Source organism: Uranotaenia lowii, chromosome 2 (genome assembly GCF_029784155.1).
Source record: "Uranotaenia lowii strain MFRU-FL chromosome 2, ASM2978415v1, whole genome shotgun sequence".
Classification (NCBI taxonomy): Eukaryota; Metazoa; Arthropoda; class Insecta; order Diptera; family Culicidae; genus Uranotaenia; species Uranotaenia lowii.
The window spans coordinates 430,745,174-430,772,245 of NC_073692.1; the positions used below are offsets into that span (position 1 = coordinate 430,745,174).

A 27,072-nucleotide genomic window follows, 5' to 3' on the forward strand; every position below is an offset into this window, starting at 1 on the left:
TACACAGGAGATAAATGATGTTGTAGCTGTACGATTGCTTTTATCGAAGAAACACTGCGCGACATGTCTCGGTGACTGACTGATATTGTTGCTATTAAAAATACTCGACCCACTCATGCTACGCTACGCTTCAGGGTACCTACATACAACACAGCCAGCGCGAGCTAAAACTAATGAATGACGGTAATCATCCGTGAATCAACTCACCGAATAACTAACGTCATTCACACTGTCGCACCTCGATAAGCAACAGATGGCCGATCTCGGTTATTCAACAGCCGCGGCATTACGTAAGCGCTAAATTAACCGGAGAGAATTATTTTAAAACAATATTCATTGAAGGAAATTGAAATATTTAGGAATGGTTATTTCCCGTAAAAACTTGTAGCGATCCGAAGCGGTAGCGAGCAAAATTAACAATAATCGTAAAAAATATCACATCATTAGAACCAATGCGTTTTGGATTTTTGCCGAAGGTTGAATAATCAAATCCAAAAAACAAGTTTACCCCGAAGTAATTTCAGCCAGAATAACAATAAAAACATAAAACGGAAGTATGGCACGCTCCTTGATTAGCTAATACTGCTTACTCACAACAAGTCACAGACGCACAATCACACATACACGATACTTGATATTTTCATTCTATTCTGGGTGACACCTATTCATGTGCCATCATCGTCGACCATTCAGGTGTTTCTTAGAGTGGTTCACCAGATTTATTTTGCTAATTATCACTCTCATTTCAATACCGACCTTCGGTTTAGCATTGGAAATAAATATATAGAATAATTACAAAGTTTTTTTTGAAATACATTAAATTAAAAAATGAAAGAAGTCCCCCTTTTTTTAACAAATTTGAAACACCCTTCCCTGGAACATCAATTCCGATGTACGGGGGTAGGTACATTCCTAACTTCTCGTTCTGCTTCCAGATTTATTTTATTGACTCATTGGGAGCTGAGCTGCTGCGGAGGAGGGATGATGGGGAAAAAAAGTCCAGAACGCGAGGGAGGGAGTCAGTCATTCCAATCCGAAAGGCAACCCACGTTGCCTGGAGCAGGTCAAACCCGGCACGTAAAAGGTAGGTGGCTGGCTGACTCGAAATCCCTCCCACATCCCAGCACAGCACATTCGTGCAGTGTGCTTGCTTGATCATCACCATCATCAACCTGAAGCTCTCAGTACGGTACAGTCAAAGTTTTCGCTTCATGGTTTTGAACAACAACGGCAGCAGAAAAAAAAACGGTGGGTTGAACTGGAAGTTGTGCATGTTGGAGAGCATCAATTGCCACCTACTGGCGCTGCAGTTGATAATTTTACGATTTTCTATACACAATACGAAAAAGGCGAAGTCGTTTCGGTTAGCGCGTTCGATTGACATGCAAGGTATACCTAAAGCTCGTTTAATTCTTCAACCCAGCGAACATTGGAAAATCATTCGGTTGTGCCAAGAAACTTATCTTAATGGCTATTTACGAGCAACCCAGAGCTATTCAATTTCTGTTTCCTAAGATTACGTATGAATGCGTTAGATAAGTTAAATAATTCTGTATAATATCTGTTACAACACCTTTTGATTCGTTGTAATAAAAAAAACTTGGAAAATAATTGTGAAAACAGTTGAAAATTTTGTCGTTACTCAAAAGGTTTTCTGAGTTTCTCTGTTTCTTTCTTGGTCAAGAATGAACTTTTTCAACTTCGGCTTCGCGATCCGCTATAGGTTAGGATCAACTACGCGGACAGGTAGACGTGAATCTAGAACAGGTGAACGCCTCTGGAGGACAACACAATTCGACCAGAACGTTTTCACTAAGGTGTTGTATTGGGAGAGGAGCCTGGACAACCTGTCTGCGGAAAAAATACGAGGGTACTAGCTCGCGCTTGCGATGCTGTGATGACGAGAAAGGCCAAGCGTAAAGACTCTAGGTCACCCGTCTACTGGTGAACAGAGGAAATCGCGGGTCTGCGTGCCGACTGCCATAGGACAAGGCGCAAGATGCAGAACGCAAGAACCCAAGAAGGGAGAGCGGAGCTTAGGTAACTCTTCACAAGCGCGAGATCGGCCCTCCGCAGGGCCATCAGTGCAAGCAAGAGGGCACGTTTCAAACAACTTTGAAGTGACGCCAATGGGGCGATGCCTATCGGATAGTCATGGCCAAAACTAAAAGTGGAAGTGCGTGACCTGAAACGTGCCCAGACAAATTGAAAGCGATTGATTATCAACGAGCTGTTCCCACAGCACGATGTTACCCGCTGGCCAACAGTCCCGTATGACTGGGATACCAGCATAGAAGAGAGGATTACGGTCGAAGAACTTCGCGAAATCGCCAAGTTTCTGCAACCATAGAGGGCCTTCGGACCGGACAGCATTCCAAATGTCGCAGTGAAAAGCGGAGATCAGGGAGTTCCCCGCAATATCGTTGCAAAGATATGTGACGAAACGGGGCGGGGTTCACCGACACGTGGAAGCGGCAGAAACTAGTTCTGCCTCCAAACCTCCAAGAGACCCATCGGCATACCGGCCGATCTGTTTACTGGACACAGCGGGTAAGGTCCTGGAGGAGGTGATTCAGAACCGGCTCCAGAGGTACACTAACAGTGAGGGGGAGGACTCTCGGAGAAACAGTTTGGTTCAACAGCGTCAGTTGGACAGCGATTGCGTCGTTGCTCATCCAAATGAGGGTCCCGGCATATCTGTGTAGGCTTGTGGAAAGTTATTTCCACAATCGCCAACTACAGTATATGACCGGTGAGGGCTTACGAACACAAGAGGTTTCGGCGGGTGTGCCACAGGGGTGAATACTTGGCCCGGTCCTGTGGAATATCACGTACGACGAGCTCCTACGAATGAGCCTCCCATCGGGAGCAGAACTCGAATGATGTAGTCTTCTTGGCGAGAGGCTCCTCGACAGCGGAGGTACAGATACAGCTACTTGCCATAGTAGCTATCCAGGCAGTGGAAAGCTGGATGCACTCCAAGTGCCTGCGTCCAGCCCACTGATCACCAACCTGATCTCACCCCAAATAGGTACCATTGCAGTTGGACCGTGCGACATCGTGTCCAAACGCGCAGTTAAGTACCTAGGGGTGATGATCGACGACAGACTGAGCTTCACGAGTCATGTCGACTACGTACGGAAGAGACGGATGATGTCGAACTCCTCGGCAATCCGCATTAGTAAGAGGAGGATACTGGCAAGCGTAATCACGTCAACCTTGCAGTACGGAGCAGCGGCCTGAAGGCAGTCCCTGGGTAGACTATGTAACCTGCAGGGACTTAGCAGTGTTCAGCGACTGATAATCCTGCGGGTTATCAGTGGGTACCGGACCATCTCGTCCGAAGCCGCCTGCGTTGTGGTGGTTGTCTCTGTTTTGCTAGAGAAGGATGTCTATGGCGACGACAATAAAGACACGCCCAACGTACGGGATCTCGCCAACGAGGACTCGATGTCCAACTAGCAGCAGCTGTGGAACAGCTCAGCGAGAGGAAGGAGGACCCATCGTCTGATCCCGCACATCGGGAGCTGGATCGGAAGAAGACACGATGAAGTGGACTTCCACATGACGCAATTCCTGCTACCACCTGAAGTACCACTACATGTGGCTTCGCCATATAGCCCAGATTGTTGTGACGACGAAGAAACACCCGAACGTGTGGTATTTGCCTGTCCGAAGTTTGAAGCGGTACGTGCCAACACACTTGTCGTCTGCGGGCCCGACACGACAGCAGACAACGCTGTGTAGAAGATGTGTGCGGATTTCAACACTTGGCATGCGGTCAGCGATGGGTTCACCCGGATCATGACTGCCCTGCAGAGGAGCTGGAGTCAACGGTAGTCCGCGAACGGTGTAGAATGATTCCATCGACGGGGAGCATTTAAGTAGTGTGCGTCCGGTCCCTTGATCGAAGTTACAAAGATAAGGAAGAGTGTTAACCACTGTCGGAGGATACCCACGTGTAGAGAGGTTCTCGATGCCGGGCGAGCCTCTCGAGTCGGTGTAGGATGTCGTCACTGTCGGGAAACATCCGAGTCGTAGCGTTCAAAGTCCCGATTGTGTGCCGTGACTGGCGCGAGTCCAGGACAAGCTGCCTTCGATCTGGCACACAACGGGCAGAAACAAATCCGCAGGCCGAAAATCCTAGGGTTACCAGCCAAAGGAATAAAGAAGACCGGACAACAGTCGGGGTAAACTGACCCCATCAAAGAGGGGCTGTCGAGTAGTGTGCGTCCGACCCCACGGTTTGAAGCTACATGGATAAGGTAACATCTTCTGCGTAGCAGATGCCGTTGGTGCGCTGACTTCGTGCGTAGGATGCTCCACTTCGGAGAGTATCCGAGTAGTGCGATCCCCAACGACCGAAGCTGCGGGGATAAGACTTTACCTTCTTCGCAGTGGAAATCGTTGGGAAAGGGTTATTCCACGATCGGGGATTACCAGTGGCTCTCATCGACGGGTAAGCCATTCGTGTCCGAGTAGGATGACGTCTTCGTCGGGGATCTAATAAGATACTAATTCATACCCATACTCAGGAAATAAAAAATTGTGGCCACTCAAAATCAATTTTTGATTTCCTGCATGGACTCACGAAATTCCTGATTTTATAAAACAGAAAACCAACCAAAATTCCAAGTACTCATTTTTGAAACATTGAACGAAAATCGATTAAGCTTTTTTTAAATGGGAGATGATCATTTATTGGTTTTATTTTCAGTTATTTTTACCATTTAAACAACAAATCAGGGTACGCAGGGTTTTTTCAAATTTTTAAAACTATGTCACTCAAAAAATGAAATTTTTAACCGGCCAAACGAATATTCGGTTGAATATTCGGTCGAGTTTCAAATGAAAATACAAGAACGATTACTTCAATTTCCTCTATTTCTTTCATCTTAATGCCACTCATGTTTTTGAGTCGATTATTTTCAACCAGGTGATGTTTTACAATTTTTTTTTTCAAGAAGGGGTTTCTCTGATTTTTAAATTGTCACCAATAATTAAAAGGACATCAGATAACTTGTCGCTTCTTGGACGTTTATCACCGAAGAGAATCGGTTTTCATGAAATCTGGGACAAACCACGAAATTGCTTATTTGATATCGAATTAGATGTAAGTCGAATTTGAGCAAGATATCTTACAAATAATAATCTTTTCCGATAATCTTTTACCTTAAGCATACCATACTTTCTACTACACGGTACCCATTCAGGACAATTTTTTAAAAGATTTGTTAAAAAAGGGCAACATCTAGGTCAAAGATTAAATTGAAAGAAAATAACTCGAAATTTAAAGTATTCTACGAATCACAGCAGCAGTGTTAAAATCATATCTAAGGATTACACAAAACATTTTGTTCATTTTGATTTTTTTTAATTGTTTTTGAACACAAAATCTAAAAATATTCAAAGAGAAATTTTGAGTTTTTTAATTGATTTAGCCAATAATAATGAAAAACCCGGGCAAAATTCGAAATGTTTTGAACAATGCCTGGGCATCCTGGATAGATTTGATTTATCTCGAATTCTTTATTGGATTTATGGGTTAGAGTACCCCAAATGACCTGACTTTTGAAAAAGTTATGCGCTTCAGGCTCAAATCGATCCTAGGCGTAGTACAAGATCTCATGCAAAATTTGGGCCAGATCGGATCACGGGGAGGGGTCGCTCAACGAGTCTGAAGTTTGTGTGAGATTTTCAGACATTCTGTTCGAGAGAAATAAAAAAAACCAGTTTTTCATCAATAACTTTGGTTCCAAAGTACAAATCATTTTTATTTCGTTTATATAGCTCCGAGATAGACCCCTCTGCTGTGTTGTGAGCTTGTGTTGTGGTTGAATGATTCAACTGAATCAAAGCAATCGAAAGATTCCTTTTAATTCAACCACGGTACCGATTCGATTGCTTTGATTCAGTGATAGACCCGTTTTAATGCATCCAGATTTAAGATGATCTATGCTTTACTACTTGAAATTTTACCTTGCTAAGGGGCCGTTCACTAATTACGTAAGCATGATTTTGTAAATTTTTACCCCTCCCTTCCCCCTGGTAAGATAACGTAAGATTTTTCAAACAAACCCCCCCCCCCCCTGCCCTCTCGTATGATCTTACATTTTTTAATGTTTGAGAAATTGACACTTTTTTTGAAAATATAGCTAAAAAATATGAAAAATGTGACATTCATGCTTCAAAGCAAAGCACTTTTTAAGTAAAACTTAATAACTGCATTTGAAAAGCACAACACAACAAAACAAGAGATGAAATATCTTTGATTAGGCTAGAACAAATATCAATTTCTTCTTTCGTTACCCCCCCTTCGAAATTTTCAAAAAACCCGAAGGGGGAAATAAATAAAGTTTGAAGTATTTTATGTAAATTAGAAAAAATATTTAAGTATCCGAAAGATTACAAAACCAAAAAATAAATTTTTGGAAGATAAGAGTTATTTCACCTTTTATACTCTTGATTTTATTGAATTTTCCGATAAAAAAATACTTTATTTGTAAGTTTTGTGCAATAATATATTATGCAATATTTTTGCACACAAGATTTCGTGCAATTTTTTTCAATTTATTTGTTTTTCACATTATTTTTTATTGTTCCCCCCTTGCGATGTTCCTACTACGAGTGACAAAAAGGAGGATTTGAAGTTTGTTCCGGCCTTATTATAGAAAACATTATTTAAGACAAATCATATTCGGGGTAATAATAATCTTCCATTAATTTCCCACAATCGAATAAACAATAGAAAATCTAAATTCCGATAAAAAAGTGAAAGATAAGGTTAGTACATACCCGGTACCATAAAAAATTGTAATGTTTTTTAACTGAAAATCATAAAAATTTAATTCTATACTACAACTATTGGTGCAAAAATGGTTAAAGACAATAACGTTGTCAACTAATATCAAAGCTCAGACTCATTTCGGCATTAAGCGATAAAGTTTTAGGATGTTCTTGGTAAATCGTTTTTAAAATTTAGAGTTGATAGTGTCTATCACTGAAAAAACTTTGTAGAAATTCATCATCTAAAACAACCAAACTGATTTTAAAAAAATTGCTTGATGAAGAAATCTTCAAAATATGATGGATTAAAATCGTGGTAGCACAACGCGCCACTTTCCTATTTGTTTCTATAAATTTCTCAATTAAAAAGATTGTTATGATGAAAAGCGAAAAGCGACGATTTTTTAATAATATAATTTAGTGTTTTTGGTGGCATGTTGGTTTGAATGGGTTTTCAATTAATTTTATAGAACCAGCAATTTTGTTTATTAATTCAAAGACATTAAATGCTGAATCACATAACATCAGAAATAACCAACAAATATGTAGATAGTGAGAAAAAAATCAAACCTGAGTAATATGGCTTCTTATGGCTGTGACGAATGATCAATGTAACATTTCTTACGTAAGATTTTTGGAAACCACCCTACCCCCCCTACCCAGCTAACATGAAATCGTAATAGAAATGATAATCCAAATCGAATATTAAGCCATTTTCAATAACAATCGTAAACACGTTGGTATTGAGTGATTTTCCATCATTCATTTACGACAAACTTTGCCCAAAAATAGTTGAATCGGATAGTTGTATAATAAATTCGTAAATATGTCTCCAAAAATTTGAGAATATGCTGATTCAACATTTACGATTTGAGTGAACTGATTTACGTTAAATGGGCGGTCCTTCAATTGACACTCTTTCCGGTCTTCTCTTTTTACCGGTTCGTAAAAAAAGTATCTCACCCATGGAGCTATGGCGTGTATCACATCAGTTGATGGGTTGGCATCGTGGTAAGATATCGGACAGCCAACTCGGAGGACTGGAGTTCAAATCTCGGTTGGGGAAATTTTTTTTTTCGTTTATTTTGCTTTTTGTAGGGAAATCGAATCGTTGGAATCTTGTCATTGTAGATATATCGCCTCCAGTTTTGTAGCTATATGCTATTTTGGTAAGTTTAATACAATCTTTTCATCTGGTATATTTGTTTGAATAATTCTGTTGTTCCTGTGTTATACCTTCAAAAATGTTTGCTGGGTAGTAAGATATCGTAAGCAAATGTGAAACCCTAACCAACGCCCCCCCCCCCCCCCCCCCCCCCCCTTTGTGCTTACGTTATAAGTGAACGACCCCTAACCTTAAGATGAATGTTCCAGATAGGTTCAAATTTGTTTTCAGGGCTAAATTTGCCCACAAGTGGATGATTTGGCAAGCCAATTAAAGTATTCGACAATTGTAAATTAGGCTGTGGAAAGAAGACAAAAGTTTTAATCATTGGAACAACCATGTATGCACAAATTTGGAAGTAGAAATGACTTCAGGAGGTAGCTTTGTTGTTATCCAGTCGAACAAAGGCCCCTTGAGGTCCAAGCCCGATTTAGCTACCTGCCACTACAGTTGAGATATATTGTAATGGTACCAGAGGAATAATTTTGATGTTTTTTAAAAAAAAATTTAATCCACCAAACTGCCCAGAGTTTTTGCACCATCGAAAGATATTAAGCAATAGTCATGCGTAAGTTGAAAAAGGGTGGCAAATCAATCAAATCATCATATGAGATGGCAACGTGGTAGAAAGAATGGATGATACGGTTACCATTGTGCAGAAAATGTATTGAGGTATTCGAAGAAATGTTCAAACATTCATCAAAACAGCAAAAATTTGTATTTTTTTGTATTTTTCCGTAAAAGTTTAATACAAACCCTCCTAAAACTCATTTTACAAATTTTGTACGTCATTTCCTCATGGAGAAATGGGAAGTTGTATGCGACCCGATTCTTAGTGGTACAAACTTTAGAAGATATGGTGGTTTTGACAAGAATCACACACTACTTAACCTTTTAATAAAATTTTTTTCGTTGTCTCAGATGCTCTTTGCAACATTTCTTAAAACATGCACATTTACAAATAAAAAAGATACTGAAATTATGAAACCCAATGATTTATCAATAGCTTCATAAATCATATCAAACGAAGACTAAGACGGCACATGACGCTCTTTCTCGGTTGACAACTTTTGAGGAACCGGTATATCACGTCAATCGACTGAAAATATGACCCACGTTAATCGAACACCACACCTCGCTGTACTTTGGAGTCGAACTGTCGATAAGGTGAGTCCTCAACACACAATCAGTCAACGGCAATCGATGACGGAAATACAGATAAATGAACTTGTCGGCCCAACTTCATGGATCACAAATTTTCAAATCTTGGCTGTCGGTCGGTTGACGAAAACGTTCACCGGTGCACGGAAGCATACGTGCTCGATCAGAAAACCCGAAAACCTTTCGGTATGACATCGTTCTGCTTCTTCTGGGTTGAAGTGTACGTTCGCTTCTATTTTGTGTGACAGTACGGCAGAGATAATCGGGGTGTTTGGAAAATGCCATTCTAGGCTACCATTTGATAGGTGGCTAAAGTGAAAAGTCTACTCGGGGCGGACACTACGTTCGTGCCTCCATGCTTCAATGACATCAATCGCGCGTCATCAGAATAGATTGCGATAAACCAGAAACCTACCATTAACACGTATAATTAGCCAAGTTGTGATTTTTTTTTTCCACTTTAAATTTCATATTCTACCATGACCTCAACGCGAGTTTAGTTTTCGATAAGGTGTTATTTTTTTCGTTTATTTTATCGATACAACCGGTTTGACTATCGCTAGGAAAACACTTATATTTTTATTATTTTTTTGGGTGTATGTAAACAGTGCCACCTCAAATCGCGGAAAATGTCGTCATCAAAGCGCATAGAATTAAATTTGCCTGTAAATCAAAGCTTTGTGGCCATGGCAATCAATAGCCTGGCCGTGATAACACAATTGTGATGCACCTGTTCGTTCGACAAAGTAAGGTTAATTTGTGAATCTCGTATAGGTTGCAGTCGGGGATTTATTTGAGATGCACACACGGCTGTGTCAATTTGTGCAGTTTTACTATCGGTTTTTAATTTCCAACTAATAGAGAAAAGAAGGCTATCGGTAAAAGGCTCCTCGAAACGTTAATTAAAAAGCTGTCCCATAATGTCGAGGTAGTCTTCATTTGTACAACTGCGGGAAAGCGAACAAGTGCTTATTATATCTCGGTCTCACGACATAGATTTTAATTTGAAAAAAAAAACATTACACTGTATTGACGCATTACGACGACTCTGTTGTGTTTGTGTCTTTTTTTTCTCTGGAACCAGTTCCGAATTGAAATTGCCACTTAATGCAACGCATACCCATTGGCCCAATCGTAAATCACACGGAACCCGGTCGCGGTGCATTATAAGTACCCGGTATGTCCCTGATAAATAGCACCGAGCATGCAATTTGAAACGCTGCTTTTGGGTTGGCCTAACTGAGTATGTAAGCTCAAGCGCCTGTGGGAGAATATCGGAACAAATATTTTACGATGGACTGACACTTGAGGTTCTTTGTCGGTTAGGTTTCGAGCACACACATCAATAATGGAGCATTTTCGTGACATAATTGAATTTCCATACGGGTGAAGATGAAAGTTTACTGCTGATAGCTTTCTTCGAGGTTTGTTAGGTTTGTAAACTCATAAAAGTGAAACAAAACCCAATTGAGCTTCTTGCAGTTAGAAGCTGCTCAATTATTCTATGATATTCAAAAGGTAAGCGTCTATCAAACTTACAAAAAGTGTTGATAGTGTGTTTTTCAGAAAAGGAAAAAGTACAACCTTATTCTAAAAGTTTTCATTTATAAAGGTGCCTAAATCACTTCATACTAAGTAATGCTACTCGAAGATAAGAAATAAATACCTGTAGTTCTAGAGTGCCTGCAACGTCAGGCGCCGATAACTGGGTTCAACAACTTCAAGATAATATTGCACAGCATATGGTTTACCTGAAAAATAAAGAAAGAAAAGACAATTAGTAATGACGTCAAAAGACTGGATATCGAAAATATGGACAAAACAAAATATTTATTTTCCGAGACAAAATCCTAAGTAATATAGTTAAAAAAATTCAAACGCAGTACATTGAAGAACTGCCTTATAAGAGGGGGGAAGGGGGGTGTAGGGTTTTGGTGACAAAATTTTTCGTATAAAATTTGTTTATCAAAAATACATAGGGGAGAGTGAGGTAACCACGGGGATGCAGTTCACTTCAACCCGTGTGAAGCACATCTCTCAGATTTAAGCTTTTTTTCTCAGATTTGAGATTTCATCTTCAATGTTCTTAAGGCAAAAAAGCTTACATTTGAGGAAAAAAATCTTTAAAACAAGATTCACTAACACTTTGCAACAAAGATGTTGGTCACACGATACATAGAGAAATCTCGTAGCATTGCATCCCCGTGAGGGTAGCGTGGGCCATGGAGAGACGTGGATCACTCTAAATATCTCAGCTGAGTGTTCAGATGAAAATTTCAATCCAACTGTCATCGTCGTCGCTTTTCGTAAGCTTATTTTTCTATATGTTGTTGACTTATGTACGCATCATATGCTTCTTTTACTCAACTAGCTAAAAAAAACTTACATAATTAATCATGCACCCGAAAATGGCATCGGTTGGAAACCTGTAGTTTGACCTGCTCTTTCTCCTGGAAACAGTAATTTTTCATGAATAATCAATAAGTCACTCAAATGCAACCAATTTGAAAATCATCCCTTGTGGGGAATCATGGGACACATAATGTTGGGTATCTTGGGCTACCTTTATTTTGGTATTTTTATACACAGTCATTTGATCTTGAAATACAATCTCTCTTCAAACTTTACTTACGCCAAATGAATATTTATGAGAAATATTCTGTCTATTATATTCAATGTGATATAGACGAACAAAAATCTTATAATAGATATTTTGCCAAAACGTTCGCGAGCCAGATTTTCAAAACTATTTGATCATACTAATCTCTAATCTCATAAACTTTGCATGATATATGATCAATTTGGATGGAATGGCCGGCCCACGTATCCCCACATTTTTTCAAAATCCAAAAAATATTGCTTTTTTTAAACAGTCAGAACTCGAGAAATAAATTTGTTAAACAAATTAAAGGAAAACCCAATGCCCAATGCCCAAAACCATGCCTTTTGTTGTTTTCATTTTATCTTTTATAATAAAGAGTCAAAGAAAGTGGCCCGCTATACCCCACTCTCACATACATAAAGAATAGTTTAAAAAAGTGATACTAAGAGTATCTCATTTTTCGGGTTGAGTTCTTTTATATTAAAAGTAATTCATTTAAAATTATTACTTTTGAAAGTAAGTCCTAAAAGTCTAAGCCTTTAAAAATAAATGAGAGATCTTAAATGCATCATTAATAAGAAACACTTTGATGAAAATGTATCAAATATTAAGGAATAAATGTAAAAACGATCAACTCAGATTTATTTTCAACTCTTGTAAACTCGATACATTTTAGATTTTAGTTGACATCTTTGTTTTCGAAGTACCTTCAAGATAAATAATGTTAATCAACAAACCAATAAAAAATATTTCCAGCTGATTTTTTTCTGAACCTGAAGATTAAGTACAAGTTATTTTATCAACCAAAAATTATCGTTTATAATTTATTTGGTTATTAAAAGCCTGAGAAAAAAATTAATTAAAATTTAGATTTCTCAAAGAACGCAATCTTGAAATTCAGATATGATTTTATAATAGTGGTTTTCACCTGTTTTGTATTTTTGTTGGGCAACAAAATTTTCGAATAATTAGGAACCGAAAAAGCATTGCATAAAAGAATCCTTAACCAGAAATCTCTTATTTGAATTATTAATCTTTGATTTACTATATGAATTTTTTCTTCAATGAATTATTCGTAATTCAACTAGTGAATCTGAATGAAAATTACGAATGAACTCTGATATTTCGATTTTGGATCACCTTTAAGGAACTTTTTTATGTTTAAATTCTGTATAAGAATCAGGAGTAAAAATTTCAAAACCAAATCTTAAAAGTGGTTTGTAATTTCAAATATTTTATTTCAGTATTCCGGTCTGATGAGTTTGGAACATGAAAAATGAGTCTTATTTTAGATTCAAATGCAAAACCAAGATTCGAATAAGTATTTTGTCCCGATGATGAACGGAACTGAAAATCAAGAATTATAACCTGGGTACAGATTCCGGAATGCGATCACAGGCAAAAAAAATTGTTTTTTTTTTTAACCCGGAAATGATTCAAACTCGAGCTCAAGCTTATTTTTCCGCACTTATTTGGGCAGGGAAAATCCAGGATGTTCTATCTTAAAACCTTGCAATATCCAGACATTCGAATTTGAAATTTACAACCCAAAATTTGGACAATATCCAACCAAATACTGGGAATTCTCGAAAAATTTTCTTTTTCATCGAAACACATCTGCCGGTTTTTTTTTATAACACGGTTTTGGACGCAAAATATATAATTGTGATAGATCACACAATTTAAATTTTTCTTTGATTTTGCAAATAAAGTGACAACATTCGAAGAAAAGTCGGGCAGCCTTATTGTTCGAATGAAACTAGATGTTTTGGACTATGGACTGCACCCAAAATTCATGCACTCACTTCTTTTGTGAATAACTTCGGAAAGCGTTTTACAAGTACAGTCTATCAACAAGTGAGAATTTTTTTTGAAAAGCTGTAGTAGAATTGTGGATTAGTAGGCTGCGGCCGTGAACGACGGGTATGATTTTTTTCGCTGCCATTTTTAACTCCTGGAGAAAAATTCATTTTTTCTTGTCATTTGTGCTGAAAATTTGTTCAAATGTTAGAGATTCTCAATCTGTTTTCAAGAACGTCCGGAACGATAACCACGTTAACAGCAGACAGTAGTGTCCTCTGCAACCAATGTTTCGGGAAGTAACATCATCGCTTCGCAACAGCCCAGTTTATTATTACCTGACCAAAAGGGCTAGCTACAACGGCCCTCGAATTCCTGATCAAGCCACGGGGATTCTGGTGAGGATGTGCCTCATGCTGCCTTTTTTGGTTGGCTAGCAGAGCACAATTACGAAGAACCTCGGATCGTCTTTGACGAGGGGGTGACACTAATCAAGAAATCCAAAATACCGTGTAGTGTGTACCCGAAGAGGTGGTCGGCCAACAGGAAATGCTACTGCGGGATGTCTTGGGGCTCGAAGATAGTACGTGGTGAACCGGGTGGCAATGGTGGTGCCGAACCTTAAATTTCGGAACTCGTTGAACTTTAACGCGTCCCAAATGTTGCTGAGCAATTGCTGTTGCTCGCAAGGTGGGTGTTGTTGGTCACTAGCCGTTTCTTAAACCCTTTCACACGTTGGTCAACCCCCGGTAAGTGCAAGAAGAGCGATTGTTGGCAACTGGCGGATTTGGCTGCAGGCCATTCCTTTCTTTTAAATATTCCCGGAAAATATCCCTTTCAACATGTATCCTTTTCAAATGAAAAAGAGGTAAGATGTAAAAAGTGTTTTTTTTTTTTCATATGTTCAAAATAGCTTAACTCTATTATGGGGTTCAGCGGGGGGTTGGACAGGACATCAAACGATCGGAAGACTGATATACAATGGATTGTGGGTTCAAGCCAGCCGGAGTATCTCGACAAATTGAGAATCATGAGAAGGGTACTTAAGAACCTTTTCAGAATTCTTTATTTGTTTCGAACAGTTGGAAGGGAGTGAGATGAGTCAAACCTGTCCCAAGCCAGTGGTAACGGACCCCTTGGTTGTACTGCAATTATTGTTGATGAGTTAAGCATGAACAATATTTGAATATGCGATCGAGACTTCCCGTACCGCCTCGGGTCGAAAGACCTATCAGCCACTGGTGGGTTTTTTATACATACATACATACATACAAAAGCTGTAGTAGAATTGTGGATCTGGGGTTTCGAGGTTCTGGGCTTAGTTCTATGTCGAGATTGTTAGTCTTGATTCATTTAAGTCGTTCATCCTTTCCATTCATTAAAATTATTGAGAAAATTTTTCTTGACAATGTTACGGTTCTCATAGAAGGGAGGGGGAGGAGGGTTTTGCCAAGCCAAATGTTCTTCTCTAAACTGAAAATTTTAAATTTCAAATCAAATTATGATGAACGACTAAAATTATTCAAGAGTTACAATCTCGGCTCAGAACTAAAGCCAAAACCTCGTAATCTTATCCCAGCTCAATAATTTTACAACAATTTTTCGAAAAAAAATATCCAAACTCATTAATAGAAATTTAGTCACGAAAAACGAATTCCAATAAGATCAGACTAAGCTTGAGAGATTTACCCGAATTTTGGCACTTTATTTTCAAAATTAAACAAAAATTTAAATTGAGTCATTGAAATTATGTTGTTTTTCCGTCTAAATGTTTTGAGTAAATTTTTTCAAAATTAATTTAAAGATTTTTAAAAAGCCTCAAATATAATTTAAAATTGACTGATGAATTAATGTGAACGATTTTTAAAGTTTAAAATATGATTTGAAATTTAAAGATGCATTTCGATAAACAAAAGTTAAGTATTTTTCTTAATGATTTTAATTTAATAATATTGATATTGGCAGATATTGGAGAAAATATCCCGGATACTTGGAAAAACTTATTTGGAAAGCTAAGAAAGAATAATTCCGGATTTTGTAAAACATTAAAATACGATGTCTTTGATAAGAATTCGGATTCTGTATTCAGTTTATTGTTGCTGAACTTCAGTTTGGATCATCATTGGGAAAAAAAAATCCTGATTCGAATCTCGGTTTTGCACTTCAAACTTTTATGTTCGAAACTCATCCTTTCGGAATGTGAAAAGAAAATATTTAAAATTACCAACAACTTTTGAGATTTAAAATTTTTACTTTTGATTGTTATGCAAAATTGGAACTGAAGAAAGTTTCATAATGATGATCCAAAATTGAAAAATTTGAAACAGTTTCATCATTCGCAATTTTTATTCAAATTCACAAGTTGAATTTTGAATAAATAACTGAACAAAAAATTCACATTGAAAACCAACAATTCAGAACAATAACAGATTTCTGGTTAAGAATCCAAATTTCGCTTCTTGGCTTATAATTATTATCTGGAGCTTAGTTTCAAAAATTGTTTTCGAATTCTGAATCCTGATTTCGAACTAAGGTTCAAAAGGTAGTACTCAGATTCGGAACTACAAAAAAAAATTCAGATTCAGCTCGAAGTTAAGTTTTATAATCAAGATTAAAATGTCAATGTGAGAATTTTCATTAAGGATTCAAATTACAGGCGATCGTAGTTTCGTAATTTTGATTCTGAATTCAAAAATTAAAATTTTATATTCAATCAGAGTGTTCCGTTTTGAAAATTCTTGACAACACTAGCAGAAAATAGCGGTCAGTTGAGAGAAAATTATCATACGATTCACAACTATGAATATCTCGTGGTTCTCTTAGTTTATAAAAGTTAATAGTTGTTTGAGTTAGATTATCAGTTTTATTTAGCCGACAGTGGAACCGTCCTCCCCGACAGAAGGAATACAAAATTCAATACGACCCGCATCCGCCCGAAGAATTTACCGAACATACGACGCCCACGCCAATCCAACCTAATACAGTCTACCAAGGTTGCCGAAAAATATTGTGTTTTTGAGAAAAAAAATCTGACTTTCTGTGATTTTACCCAAAAATTCTGTGATGGTTTTCTGTGACGCTATTTTCTTTATTTAATTTCATTGAAAACTCATGTCTTTTATACATTTTAGTTGGGAAAAATAAATTAACTTTACCAATCTTCTCATTTTTTTTTCTAATTCAAAGTAAGACATCTAAATTTTATACTGACTTAAAAAAATTGTAATTATGGAAAACCATTCTAAACTATAAACTCTGTGAAAAAAGTTATTAAAAAAAGAACTAGCTTTCTACTTTCTTATTTAATTAAATATAAAAAGTTTTTCCTTAAAATGAAATTTTCAAATCCCTAATTTATGTTTTGAAACTTCTGGAAAAACTAATGACAACTTCTAATACTTATTTTTGAAAGTTAGAAATTGAAACACATCTTCAAATGTCATCTACAATCATCGATCTATTGTTCAATTGAATTGACGGAACCATGTGGAGAACCAAAACAAACAGTGTTTTGGTTCTGCTCGGTGAAGCAGATAACTTCTGCTGGTGGATCGTTCCGATCCACAAAACGTTTTCCTATCGGATGATCCGAACCAAAACGATAAGTTTCAACATAATACGATCGATGTAATTAAATGGTTTTCGGTGCGGGCAAATAACTGGACATTTTTTTCTTAAATAGGTTAAACTCTTCCAAAATCAGTCGTTCCCGGGGGATAATAGCTAAAAAATTTTAACTAACTATTTATAATGGATTCTGATGGATCTTCCTGGAAATAGTCCAATGATCTCAAATGTTGTATTTTCATTGTATTTTTCATTTGCTGCTTTCCCTATTGGATCGTAAACTTTGTATTGCAAGATATCATATTCGAATCAAACAATATTAATGAAACGGACATTTCATATTTAGTCGATATGTTGAAGGCTACCAACGAAAAAATTGAAGCTAATTTTAAGCTCTCAATGACACTTTTTGGAAGCATTTATAGCCATCTTGAAACACATCGTCATACTTTCTAGAAAGACGTTACACTTTTTTTATATTTGGACATATCCTTGCCCCGCCACGTGTTTTGGCACCAAAAGGAGAGGTGAAGTTCATGTTTAAAACATTGAGACTAAGCGAATGCAGCGTCATCGCGACACGGCGCGACGACGAAATTTCAATTGATTTGTTAAGGAGAAAGACTAAACTCTTCACTACCAAAAACTGGTGGTCATTGTCGGGCATTCGATTGTCCCATGGATGGATGGTCTCGACTCTCACTGTTCTACGTTATTGATGCAGCTTGGATGGAACCTAATTAGCTGACCCAGAGCCAAGGCCAAATCGGAATTTAATAAAGCATGATAAAAATACTCCCATTTTCGTGCACTCTATCCTTGGCCGTTTGGCTCGATGCCTCCAACTTTTATTTCCACTCATTGGCGGCTTCTCTCCCGAAAGACGGGCCACGAGCTGGCTTCAATCGATTTTCAATGAAAAATCACTCAACCTTCCATGCTAATAGAAGAAGGCACACGGGTAGGTGGCAGGCAGGTAGCGCGCGATATCTCTCCTTCAGCGCGATATCATCGCAAAGTCGAGAACCAAAAAGCCGCTCTTAGTGTTGTTCAAGTGTGCTCTTCAGAATTTCCATCGGCAAGTCGTTTCGTTTGGTTTCGCGTATGCATCCATTTGCTCGCTGCAGGCTTCTCGAGAAACGATGTAGTGTATTTAGTAGGACGAGGTAAGAATAAGGGGGAGAACCGAAACTTGGCCGTATCATCCCGTGGGGGGCGAGGGTGGCGTTTTGATAGACGACCCCTACACGGCCAAGAAAACGGGTATTGAATTATAAATAATGATGAGCAAGCAAAGTGTATGAGCTCCTCCGTAAGCCACGAGAAGCTCTCCTCGAAAAACACCACACAGCCGCCAGTCGATTAATGCAAAGTTCTACTCTAGAAGTAGGTAGATGTGCTAACTACGAATGTGTACATCTGTCTAGCTTGTGTAGAATAATCCCATGGGAAGTGCGAGAGATTCGATCCTATTACAAGGATAACCCGATATAGTGTTGGTCTGTTGACCTCGATTCGCCTGTATGGGCTCGGTGAGCTAGCAAAAAAGGTGACAAAATGTGTCGAAGAGAAAAAAAATGTATCGTTTTAAGTCTACAGCCTTTTTTTGTAAAATGTGGAGACTCGTTCCACAGTTTGGAAATAGCTACAGTTCTGTTTGAAACTAGCTCATAGTAGATAGCATGATTTATCAATCCATCACCTGAATTAGCAGCAGATTTCAAATTCCAACCTTCATTACCCTATAAATAATCTACAGCACAGTTTTGTTGTAAACGTTTCTGTTATTCGAACCAAACATACTATCCCAAGCATGGTTGCTGGATATTGGGTGGGTAAATTTGCCAAATCGAAACGGGTTGATCAAGGCCAGAGACATTATTTATATTGGGAGACAATGTTTATCCCACAAACTATAACTCACTGTCGGATCACAACAGGCAAAAGGAAGAGAAACAGAGAAAACCACCGTTCAAAGGAAAGGTAGGGCAGAGGATCCACTGCTGGGAATATTCATTCTACGAAAGAAAAAAAATGTCGATAACTCAATTTCAATAAACGTGTCTACAAAACAGATGAGCAAAGCAGCAATCAGACCCATTCCTCCCGGCAGGCAGAACGTCGACCCAGAGAATAATTCTGCAGTAAAAAACGGGTGATTACCGCACGTAATTTAAACAATAAGTCAACCAGAGATTCTGAAACCATCTAAACATTGGTGGAAAACCTTCGACGAGATTATTTTACATCACATACATAATAACTAGGTGGAGCTGGGTGTTGTTTGTGCGCCACCAGCATGTCCGGCATTATTGGCAGTATCCTTGGAATTTCTCACATTTTACCGCGCGCTGTTGATGACATTGACTGAGGCCGAGACTGACCGGGTGTGTGTCTTGCGCCGGCAGGGGGATTTGCCGACCGGGGAGTACAGTGTAGGACGCTAACAAACTTTGTCTCCACAATATTTAATTTGTATTTAAATGTAACCAGAATTCCATTCGTTGTTGATGGTAAAGAAAAGAAGAAAGCTTTAATCGTTTAATAAAAAAAAAACTTTCAGACATTTTTTTTTAGAAACAATTTTGTGTCTTCGGAAGTGCCTCAAGGTAATAAATTGAAACCAGCATTTGTCATGCTTCATGATAAACCCTGCTATATTTTAACTAGAAACTTAAAACACAGACCAACAGACAGTACACTTAGAAGAAAAATCGACTGATTTTTCGCAAAAACTATTAATGCCATCTTGCGGGGACATTGCCTACCTATGAATTAACGTTTCTTATTACAATTTTATCATTTGTGGAGAGATATAGCGTTGTTCTGTTCTTTAAGACTAAACACACCGACACCTTGTATATGTCTGTTTATATCGCGAGCGATCAAATTGTTTCTCAGCCGAATTTTACAAAAATTATAGTTTTGGAAAGCTCGTGACGTGACTCAAATACAATTTACAGACCAAATTGAGCTACAATCATTTTGATAAAATTTATTCAAAGTCGAAGAAAAAATAAATCGAAAAAACATGCTTCGGGAAAAGACAATAAATCAGTTATTAAGTGCTCGAATTAAAAAACACTTAGTACATAAAAAAGCTGAAGTTGGAAGCTTTAGAAAAACACTACAAAAATCAGTGAATGGAAACTGGACTTGGTAGGCTGTGGCCAAACGTGACGGTTGATTGTTTTTCAGGCAGAAAATTTTCAAATAGAGAAAATTGAAATTAATGAAAAATGTTTTATTTGAAGAAACAAGTGAACAAGTGGAAGTCAAATGCCGAGTTTTAAAAGTTTTAAAATATAAAAAAAAATTTGTTCTTCGGTCGACGTTAAGGGAGAGAAAGGGCTAGCACTACGCCTTCCGGAAAGACAAGGAATTATTTTCCTCAACATCAGTGTTTTTTTGCGATGGGATCTCCGATTTCAATTAAGATAAGTATTTTGTTTCGTTATTGTTTACTTTCATGTTATTTTTTTCTTTAATTTGATCCAAGATGTTCAATATCAGAATAGTAAATTATCATAATTTTTTTATTTTTCTAAGATTTTGCCCCCCTGCTAAATGTTTTAATTCAGGCTATATTAGGGCATTTATTTAATGCAGTAACAGCAATAAAATATCGAGTTTTTTTTAATCCAAAGAAATCACCTCACCATTTAATAAAAAACTATATATAAAAGCGATCTTGCAGCAATTATTCTATACTTCCTACTGTATCTGGAGAAGAACTTTATTTGTTTTCTGGTGATAGTATTTTTTGGATTTTGGTGAAACAGAAAAAAATTAGGTATGAACAGAAAAGCTGGCGCTATGTTCTCGGGGTTCAGATTCAACTTAATAACATAAAAATGTGTGCTTTGTGTCCAATTCAGTTTAGAATTGATCATGTTTGTTGGGGATTTTCAAGATATAACTTAATTTCACTGTAGCTTACATTCAACTGTAGATGCATGAAGGCTTCTAAACCACTCGCGTTTCTCAGATAAGAGGTGTATTAACTAGCTAAGAGACTTCAAATTAATCTGTTCTTTTTTGACTAACAGAAATGAAAACTGCAGTAAATTTGATTAAAGATTAATCTTGAATGGTTCGGAGTTATTTCAGGTGTAGATACGTGATAGTTTTGATAATCTCGTTTAAGAAAATCTGTGTTTAAAAATTAGACGTTGGTTGAGTTTTTTTTTCTTAAATTAATATTTTAATCCTAAATTGTACTATGAGATTTGTGTTTGTGTAAGTTTAATGGTATTTTCATTGTTCAAGGCTATTGCGGATGTGTTGTAGTTAAAAATTTACATTCTTATACTTATTAATAGGAATACTCATCCTGTCCAGCTATTGTTATTATAATAATAAAACACATAACGAAATTTCAAACTATATTCTAACCCATAAACTTTCATTGAACTTTCATTATCTTCTAAAATTTGAGGCATGCTGATTCATTTTTATATTGTCAGATTATTGGTATCGATTGTCATTAAGAATATCCAGAACATTTCATAGTGATTTTTTTTAGACTTTTCAAAGCTTTTTTGTTAATTTATTTTTTTTTCTGTGTTGAGATTATTGTTTCTAGAACTTCAGTTTTCCTTTTCGCTAGCCTCATCAAGGTGTAATTAGATATGCTTTACCAAGTTTTAATTTTCTTCAAAAATGCTAACTAAGTTATCTTAGTGGAAAATTAAAAAAATCTATCATAAATACGCAACATCAGATTGGTTTATTGGTAAATGTTATGCATTATGATTTATCAAAAAAGTTATTATTGTTTAAAAAAAAATTTTTTTGTGTTTTGTAAAAAATAATTTAAAATATAAAAAATTGTTTGAAAACAAATTCAATAAAAAAAAAGAAAGCATTGGTTGAATAATGTTAACAAATAAGGAATTTCAAATAGGGAAAGAAGATGTTCAGTACAATTTTTTTGTTGGTTATTTGTTTAAAATAACATGAAACACAATACATTTGAATTATAAATATTTAACATTCCTTCAGAAACCAATATATGTTTAGGATTAAAACTACAGTTTATTAAGATCTTTACACTAGTCAAAAGTGTCTCCTGCTCATATCCTTTCACCCCATCCCAGAAAAATTATTTGCTAGGATGCAGAGGTGACCTCGGTCCTAAAGCGTAAAGTTAAATCTTTCATCCCTTTCTAAATTTTTCCCAACTATCTATTGACTACTAGGACGTGGCCGGCGCCGTTATTGATGTTCAAAGAGATAGCATGAGTTTTGTACAATGAGAATGAACTACTAATCCCAAGTACCATTCTTTTGACCTTTGTACAAAACTGATGGCCTCGGTCAATCACGGAGTAGCAACCATTGGCGATGTGGAATCATTTCTACTGAGCCACGCCTGCGATCATGGTGTTCGAAATGCATAGATAAAAATGATATAAATCAAGATATATTCGTAAAACACATCCAATTTAAACAGTCAGCAACATGTACAGAACCAGCATTAAAAAATCTTTTTAAATGTGATGATGAGGCATTTCGGGTTCAATGATTAAAGGTGGATGTGAGTAGTCAATTAAGCTAAGCTAAGCTAAGCTAAAAAAGCTGAAGTTGGAAGCTTTATGTTACACATATGGAAATACGGTTTTTTTTTTTTTAAGATCATGCCACAAAAAATGTTAAAAAGTGGTGTAAAAACCATACATTTTAATTATCCAACCTTTCAAGCTGTTCCAGTAAAAGTAAAAAAAATGTTAAAAATGAATTGGAAAGGTAACGTAATTTGACAAACTTTGGCATCATTAGATTTTCAAAATATGAAACACAGCATTTTTGACGACTTTTCAAAGGAAGCTGTTAAAAGAAATTTTTATCAATCTGCTTTTTCTGATCTTATTCCAGCACCTGGATTGTGAGTATTTTAACGCAAGGTTCGTCATTTTGGAAGTTTTGTTCGTTTTGGTCTTTTTTTGTCGATTTGGTTTATTTTGTCATTTTTGCCATTTATGGCATTTTTGTCATTTTTGTCATTTTGGTTTTTTGTCGTTTTTGCCGTTTTTGTCGATTTTGTCATTTTTGTCATTTTCGTAATTTTTGTTATTTTTGTCATTTTGTTCGTTTTGGTCATTTTCTTCACATTGGTCATTTTTGTCATTTTGGTCATTTTGGTCATTTTTGTCAGTTTTGTCATTTTTGTCATTATTGACTCAAAATTTTGTCATTTTTGTCATTTTTTTCGTCTTGTTCGTTTTGGTCATTTTCGTCAGTTTTGTCAGTTTTACTAGTTTTGTCATTTTGTTATTTTTGTCATTTTTTGTCATTTATGCCATTTTTGTCATTTTTGCCATTTTTGTCATTTTCGTCTTTTTTTGTCATTTTGGTCATTTTGTCATTTTTGTACTTTTTGTCATTTTTGTCATTTTTGTCATTTTTGTCATTTTTGTCATTTTTGTCATTTTTTGTCATTTTGGTCATTCTTGTCATTTTTGTTATTTTTGTCACTTTGTCGTTTTTGTCATTTTTGTCATTTTTGTCATTTTGGACATTTTGTCATATTGGTCATTCTTGTCATATTGGTCATTCTTGTCATTTTTGTCACTTTTGTCATTTTGTTATTTTTGTCATTTTTGTCATTTTTGTCATTTTTGTCATTTTTATCACTTTTGTCATTTTTGTATTTTTTTTAAATTTGAGTCATTTTTGTCATGTCTGTCATTTCTGTCATTTTTGTCATTTTTGTCATTTTGGTTTTTTTTTTCAGTTTTGTCAATTTTAGTAATTTTGGTAATTTTTGTCATTTTTGGTAATTTTGGTCATTTGTGCCATTATGGCCATGTTTGATATTTTTGTCATTTTTGTTATTTTTGTCAATTTTGTCACTTTTGTCATTATTGTCATGTTAGTCGTTTTGGTCATTTTTGTCATTTTTGGTAATTTTGGTCATTTTAGTCATCATTTTGGACATTTTGATCTTTTTTTTATTTTTGTCATTTTTCAGCATTTTGGTCGTTTTGTTCGTTTTGGTCATTTTTGTCAGTTTTGCCAGTTTTGTCACTTTGTTATTTTTGTCGTTTTTGTCATTTTTGTCATTTTTGTCATTGTGTCATTTTCGTCATTTTTGTCATTTTGGTCATTTTGTCATATTGGTCATTCTTGTCATTTTTGTTACTTTTGTCATTTTGTTATTTTTGTCATTTTTGTCATTTTTGTCATTTTTGTCATTTTTATCACGTTTGTCATTTTTGTATTTTTTTGAAATTTGAGTAATTTTTGTCATTTTTGTCATTTTTGTCATATCTGTCATTTCTGTCATTTTGGTTTTTTTTTCAGTTTTGTCGATTTTAGTAATTTTGGTAATTTTTGTCTTTTTTTGCCAATTTTGGTCATTTGTGCCATTATGTCCATTTTTGATATTTTTGTCAATTTTGTCACTTTTGTCACTTTTGTCATTATTGTCATGTTAGTCGTTTTGGTAATTTTTGTCATTTTTGGTAATTTTGATCATTTTAGTCATCTAGGCATTTTGGACATTTTAATCTTTTTTTTTATTTTTGTCATTTTTCAGCATTTTGGTCGTTTTTGTCATTTTTAACAATTTTGATATTTTAGGCATTTTTATCATTTGGGTCATTTAGGTGATCTTTAATATTTTTGTCTTTTTGTCACATTTATCATTTTGATCATTTTTGTCATTTTTATCATTTTAGTCAGTTTTGTTACTTTTATCATTCGGGCCATTTTGGTGATTTTTAATATTTTTGTCTTTTTATCATTTTGATCATTTTGATTATTTTTGTAATTTTTGTCATTTTTATCATTTTAGTCAGTTTTGTTATTTTTGTCTTTTTGTAATTTTGGTCAATTTTCATTTTGAATATTTTTGTCATTTTGAATACTTTAGTCATTTTTTATATTTTTGTCATTTTAAATATTTTTATCATTTTTAATACTTCAGTCATTTTTAATATTTTTGTCATTTTTAATATTTTTTTAATTTTTATATATTTTTTTATTTTCTGCCTTTTTGTATTTTTTTTATTATTTTTGTCATTTTGGCTATTTTTGTCAGTTATGTCATTTTTTTCTTCATTTTTATCATTATGTTCATTATGGCAATTTTTGCCAATTTTGTCATTTTTTGTCTTTTTGGATCTTTATTTGTAATTTTGGTTATTTTCAAAATTTTTGACTTTTTTTCATTAATATCGTTTTTGTCATTTTTGTAATTTTTGTACTACCATTTTAGTCTATTTTCTCATTTCTTGGCATTTTTCTCAATTTTGTCATTTTTACGGATTGGTCATTTTTTTCAATGTTTTCTATTGTCAATTTAGTAATTTTGTGAAATTTGTCATTTATGTCTATTTTGTCATTTTTGAGAATTTTGTTAATTTAATCGATTTTTTCTATTTTCGTTTTTGTCGATTGTGTCACGTTTTTGTTGACTTTGTAAAATCTTTCAATTTTTATAAAAAAAATATGTTTAAATTTTCGCGACTTAGAATTCATTGAATAATTTGCAGTTGAGTGAATTATTGAATTGTCCTACCTAAACACTATCAAACAATGCAGGATTAGAGATGCCTGATGATTCTTTGTCCTTTTTAATAGAAAAAATGTAAACAAAAAGTGAAAAATTTTCACAGATCTCTTAAAAATCAAGTAGAATCAGCTTTAAGGTCATCTTGAAGAATTTCAATTTTATTTTTTAAATATTGATAACTGCTAAGCGGTAGATTGAGTTTCAAAACCTGATGTTTTTCTTGCTATTCAAAACACGTCTGATTTCTGCTAAAAAAAAAGCAAAAAAATTTGAAGGTTTGTCGACCGATATCTACACGTTTTCTGAAGAAAGGCAAAAAAAGTAAAATATAATATAGATCTTTATTCAATATAAAACCTACACCGCTGCTAGCTTTGTATGGAAATTTTAAATTTTCAAAGTTTTCCACTTCCCATAACTTTTTTTGGTTGTTTTTGCTGCCAGAAATAGCAATAAAGTTTTTGGAAGCGATCCATCCAGCAACGAGTCTTAATTTTGTAGGGAAATTTATATGAGAAAACAAAATTGCTCGTTCAAAAATCGCTAGAGATGTACTGAAAGTTCAAAAATGTTTCTTGATTCTTGAAATACAGTTCATGTGAACAAAGCAAAAACCTAACTTATACCCCAGAAAAGATATTCGATGTTATACAATATGCTTCTTTCAAATTTTTCTTGTTAATTTTTGCGTTTTTGACTGCTTTTTTGAAAGCTGAGTAACCGTAGGATGAGACTTAAAAAATCTCAAAAAATTTTTAGCATTGTCAGAGAATTATATAAGTATATAACATTTGCAAAAACGTTTCATGAAATTTTTAAATATTTTTGAATGGATTTGCATTTTTTATTTTGAAACTTATGGTTAAACTTTTTTCAAGAAATGCTTAGCTGTTTGTCATGTTAGCAAAAAATGAAGCTTGAAAATAATCGAAACCAAAAATCAAAGACCAACTTTATTTCAAGCTTATTTGAATGTTCTGGATGATTTAACGTGCAATGATTCCTCCATACAAATTTCCATACCAAATTGAAACGCGTTGCGCTAACTCAGGAACCAAACAAATCATCTAAAATTTTAAACTGATGTTTGGTAGCCCAAAAGGCATCGAAAAAACATATGGGATTGAAAAGTCATTTTTGCAGCGGTTTTATAAACACAGTATATTTAAACAAATGCTAGCAATTCACATCTCGACACTTTTCCAACATTTGCTATTTGGAACCCACGGAACCATCTTTGAGATTCAATATATCAGCAGCATCGAATGCCGCTGAAAGAAGCTGCAGTAAACTTGCCTGATTTTAGAATATCAAAATATATATTTAGAAAATTTTAGGGAAAATTTTTAGTCTGAATTGAATAGTTAAACATAAACAGCTTTGAATATCGCATTAAACTTGGACAAATCTCTGAAGTCAAGCTCAACATATAGAATTTATTCTCTGCTGTGCTGAAATCCAAACAGCTCGATT

At 35.5% G+C, this 27,072-nt stretch overlaps 1 protein-coding gene across 21 annotated transcripts in view; it reads right to left on the reverse strand.

Moving 5' to 3' along the window:
* The window catches only part of LOC129745656 (plasma membrane calcium-transporting ATPase 1-like), a 150,458-nt gene that overhangs the window by 75,186 nt on the left and 48,200 nt on the right, over positions 1-27,072 (reverse strand). The window contains exon 1 of one of the 21 annotated variants that reach the window (XM_055738894.1): positions 10,779-10,799. The exons of the other annotated variants lie outside the window; for them this stretch is intronic. The gene's annotated coding sequence lies outside the window, so the exon portion shown is untranslated. Of the gene's footprint in view, positions 1-10,778; positions 10,800-27,072 lie in introns of those variants that run through there. 21 annotated transcript variants of the gene reach the window in all.